The 5108-nt window shown below is 36.5% G+C and overlaps 1 long non-coding RNA gene across 1 annotated transcript in view; it reads left to right on the forward strand.

The window, feature by feature from the left end:
* Positions 1–4514: 4514 nt before the first annotated feature.
* LOC107578938 (uncharacterized) overlaps positions 4515–5108 on the forward strand; it is a 5994-nt gene continuing 5400 nt past the window's right edge. The window contains exon 1 of the long non-coding RNA XR_001608400.1: positions 4515–4585. This is a non-coding gene — a long non-coding RNA (uncharacterized lncRNA). The remainder of the gene's footprint in view (positions 4586–5108) is intronic.

Here is a 5108-nt window from a genome sequence, read left to right on the forward strand (position 1 = left end):
GCTGCTGCAGCAAAACACACTGTTGCTCACATCAAACATGTGAGTATTATGACCAGTTCTTAATTTGCTGGATCCAGGATCCAAATGTTTCCATATTTGCAATGTATTTGAATGTTAAAGGGGTCATATGATGCTGCTAAAAAGAACAGTATTTTGTGTATTTGGTGTAATGAAATGTGTTTATGCGGGTTAAGGTTAAAAAAACACATTATTTTCCACATACTGTACATTATTGTTTCTCCTCTATGCCCCGCCTTTCTGAAACGCTAGATTGTTACAAAGCTCATCGTTCTGAAAAGCGAGGTGTGCTCTGATTGGCCAGCTATCCAGTGCGTTGTGATTGGCCGAATACCTCAAGCGTGAGACGGAAATGTTACGCCCCTCACCATACTGCTGACTTATACTGTCTTTTTATGCGTTGTGTTGCATCGCGCCGCGTAAACATAAAACCCTGTCTGCATTTGTGATCGGAGAAATGACAAACAACAAGCGCTACTCTACACTGCTCAAAAAAACTTGCTTTAAATATATAAAATATAAAAACGCTTTAAATATAAAAGACGTACTTACAGACTGTGAGTCAGAACAGCCGGCATTGTAGTCTACTCTCCCAGGATCAGAAGAAACAGTCCTCCATAAAATGCGCTGCACACATCTGAATATTTGGGTTGAACTGTTCTGGAACAGTGTTGTAAATACAACTTAACCACTGATTTCTAGTCGTGTCCTCTTTTGGAAGAACAAACAAAGTAGTTTCGCTTTCGGTTCGCTTTCGGTTCGCTTACAGACTGGGAGTAAAAAATGGTCCTGGATTTTCTCCTAAATAGGCCCACCACAACTACTACTATCTCACAATATAACCGCAATCCTGTCGCATTTATGGCAAATAACATTAGAAAACTCATGGTGACCCTGCAGATGAAAACAGTAGAAACCATCAGAGAAATATTAATGATTTCCACTACAAATACCATTACAAACATTACAAACCATCAACTTTTAACCATTTCAACCATTAAATAATGGTTTCCTGTCGTGTGTTTTGGGACGTATTACATAAGGATTTAGTGGCTCTAACAAAAGCCAGAGACCAATGGGCACCATTACAGTTTCCATTAAAACCAATACAATTTTCATTATAACCAGTAAAACCATTACAAATTATGTGATGCTTTCTATTTTTTTTTTCAACAGAGGATGGAAATAAATGCATTATTGTATGAACTAAAATACTTGAAATCTACATAAAAAGAGCAGAATGCAAAATGTATATGACAATGATAAACATAAACCTAGAATCTAGAAACCTGAAACAACAGAATTCTTTGAGTTTTCATATATGTGTGTGTGTTTGTGTGTCATGTTAATCAGACTAATCACCTTAGAGGCTACTTCATTTACTCTATTTTCTAACTCAATATCTCTCAGATGTAACCCGTTGTAGAATCGCTGCTGTCTCTTTATGAATGAATGGAATATTCATGCCAGACAATGCAGAGTGATAAATAGCAGTGGACGCTGGAACTAGGGGTGTCCTGGGATTTTACTGCAGTTCTATAGGCTACATGCTCTGTATAGTGAGAGAGGCGGGTGGAGTTTACTATAAAATAATGATATTTTGTATTTAACACTCCCTTTTTATTTTAAAACACAATAGTACTATCACACTTTATTATTTTGTTTATTTTATTAATAAAATAAAGTGCAATAATATTATTATCACTATTATTATTTTTTATAGTTATATTTAATGGGTCACACTATGTGCAGTGTGAGGACCAAACCAAATCTCCAGGTGCTCTATTGAGGCCAAAAAAAATTATGTGCACCCCTGCACATAGAGCATCGTAACAGACCAAATTAATAGAGCACAAAACGCCTACTCCAGTGGTTCCCAGACTGGGAGGCGCGGCAAGGCTGAGGGATAGTGTACAGTCAGCAGATTATTTTGCAAAAGAAACCTCTGCAGGGTGATAAAGACTACACTGCGTAATTAAATAATTGAGCACAAAATATTAATTTGACATATTTTAATGACCTTAACATGACTCGCAGTACCCGCTTTAGTGCTCCGTTATCAGTTGTAGCAGTTGTGGTTGTATCAGTAAAAGACCACTAGATGATTGAAGAATCAGAGTTGTATTGCAGTGAGTCATGTAGAAATATAAATGAAGGATGCATGGTTCTGCTCTAAGCATGTAAGTTACAAGTTTGTGAAAGGACTTCCAGTGCCAGGTAAACGTAAAGCATATTATGAATATACTTAAGATTCACAAATACCAAAACAACGTGTCTACACCAGACGCAAGCGGCGCGACATGACAAAAGCTAATAGAACCCAGTGATGTTCTCTGCTGTGGACGCGGCGCGATGCGACAAGACAAATCCATGACAGTAAACTGATGCCCCGTTCTATTTCTGACGAACTCCAGCGCTCTGACACAAAGGACCATTTCAAATATTTATAAGAGAATCGTGAAAAATTGTTTCCTCAAAAATATTACACAGCACAACTGTTTTCAACATTGATAATAATCAGAAATGTTTCTCGAGCAGCAGAGCAGCATATTATACTGATTTCTGAAGATCATGTGACACTGAAGACTGGAGGAATGATGCTGAAAATACAGCTGCGCATCACAGAAATACATTAGCCTATTTGTTAAAACATTAAAAAAGACCATTTAAATTGACAATATTACAGTGTTTACAGTATTTTTAATAAATAAATGTAGCCTTGGTGAGCGTAAGAGACTTTCCAAAAACACTTTCCCGGCAGAAAAAGTTTGGGAACCACTGGCCTACTCAAAACACAAACAGTGGAAAAACAATGGCACAATAAAAAAAGAGTTTTCAGGTTTATGTCCAATCCCTCACTTTTTCTAGTTATATAATTTTAAAATATTTTGCCTGTAATTTTTTTTTCTCATATCGCAATATAATATTGATATTGCCTGGACAGTGTAAAATATCGTGATATGAATTTTAGCTCATATCGCCCAGCCCTAACACACACACACACACACACACACTTTTTAAAATTGTGACTGTATATAAAGGAAGGCAAAGTGATGACGGAGGAAAACAAAAAGGGAAGCTGTATAAGAAACCTTTGAATCTCACACACCTCTTTAGTTATACACATGTTTTATTAGTGTCTGATTCTACTTGTATCACATCTTCTGTCATATTTGTTTTAAGAGACTTTGCAGCTGGAGGCTTGTAGCATACACTCATTTTTAAAAAGACATGGCTGACTGCAAAGGTGAGACATTTTCCATTTCAAACTCATTCATTTAACCTAAAATAGCAGTTCTGTGCATACATTTCATGTGACAAACAGGGGAGGTAAAGTAAAAATGTTTTAAGTACTGAAAGAAAAAGCACATTCATGCACAGGTAAAGCAGTTAAAGAAGAAGATGAGCAAGAAACCGTGAGAGGAATCGAGACTCAACAGGCTGGTATACATAACCAACCATACACCCATATCACAACCCCACTTCACCCACTTGAACTCAGATGGTTGTTAGCCATCAGTAAAGTTTGGTTTGGTGTTTCAGAGCTTGTCATCAGTGATTCCACATGGAGTCTGGAGTTCACTCAGAACCTTCTTCCGTCTGCAGAGCGAGCGGATCTTTTCTATCATCTGTCTTACCTGCATCTGGGAAGTTTCCCAGAGCTGGAGCATCTGATCAGAGAACGAGCTCTTGAAACACAACAGCTGTTCAGATCCTCTGAGGCCATTCTGCTGAAGGTAAACCAAAAACTTCAAGTTTCAAGTTTCATTTTATTGTCATTCCGCTGTGTACATACACACAGAAACAAAATACCATTCCTCGTCAGCATATTGAAGTGCATTAAAAGATGCACTTCATAAGTCCGTGATCACGGATATTATCCTTACCACAGAGGATTATTTTTTTAAATATTCCCAGCCGGCACATGACCTACCTTCAACGTTGAAATATGGTTGAAATAGTGACTGTTGTTGTTTTAACGTTGAAACAACATTGAAAAATGTTTAATGCTAAATGGTTGAAAAAGATTAACAAAAACACTTGTAAATCAACGTAGATTTTTTTTACAAGATCTGTATGTTGAATCAACTAAATGTGAAAATATGACCTTTATTATCGTCTTTCTGAGTGAGGCAGCTGACTGTGAGCTGCTGCTCGTTGAAACTGCTCGTTCGGTCCCGAATTATTTTATATTTGCCTGTTAAATATTTTATTTTGAGCGAATTTGAGTTGTGACAATGGAGAACAAAAACTGGAATGTGAACACAAGAAGGGTCAGATGTGATCTGCGAGGTCCTGCAAACACACAGGCAAAATCAGGTAAGAAAATCGCTATCTTTATTACCTTTCAAAAATAGTAAAGTATAATGTTACCAGAGTTTACAAATGGGTAAAGGACATGTAACCTGCAGAAGAGAAATACCTGTGTGTGTGTGTATTTTTGTATTGCTTTATCACAGATGCTAAAGTTAGATGCTCATCTAATGTTGTGTTGCTGGTAAATTGTGTTCATGTCTGTCTTTTAGAGATTTTTCCACATTTTCCTGATGTGAATGCCATGCATTAGGTGTGTTATATTTGTTTTAATTGTATAATAGTCTCAAAGATAACATACTCTCTTTGTGTTTTCTGAATATCATATAATCGCAAATGTCTGTACAATTTAATGAATTAAGATTGTTTAAAGCAGTGGTTCTCAAAGTGTGGTACGAGTAGCACAAGTGGGGTACGCAGAGGAATCACTAAATTAAATATAAATTAATGTTAATACATTTTAATTTAATCTTTATTTGAGTAAAGTTTTTTTTACATTTAAGTACAGTACATTTATTTAACTTTTGGTACAACACATTTTAATTTAATCATTATTTAAAGGGGTCATATGATGCGATTTCAAGTGTTCCTTTCTCTTTGGAGTGTTACAAGCTCTTGGTGCATAAAGAAGATCTGTAAAGTTGCAAAGACTAAAGTCTCAAATCCAAAGAGATATTCTTTATAAAAGTTCAGAGTCAGCCACGTCTACCTAAAACGGCTCGTTCTAACACGCCCCCACATGTCTACATCACTATGTGGGAAGATTTGCATAACGC

Source organism: Sinocyclocheilus grahami, unplaced genomic scaffold, assembly GCF_001515645.1.
Source record: "Sinocyclocheilus grahami isolate Dianchi unplaced genomic scaffold, SAMN03320097.WGS_v1.1 scaffold32.1, whole genome shotgun sequence".
Taxonomy (NCBI): Eukaryota; Metazoa; Chordata; class Actinopteri; order Cypriniformes; family Cyprinidae; genus Sinocyclocheilus; species Sinocyclocheilus grahami.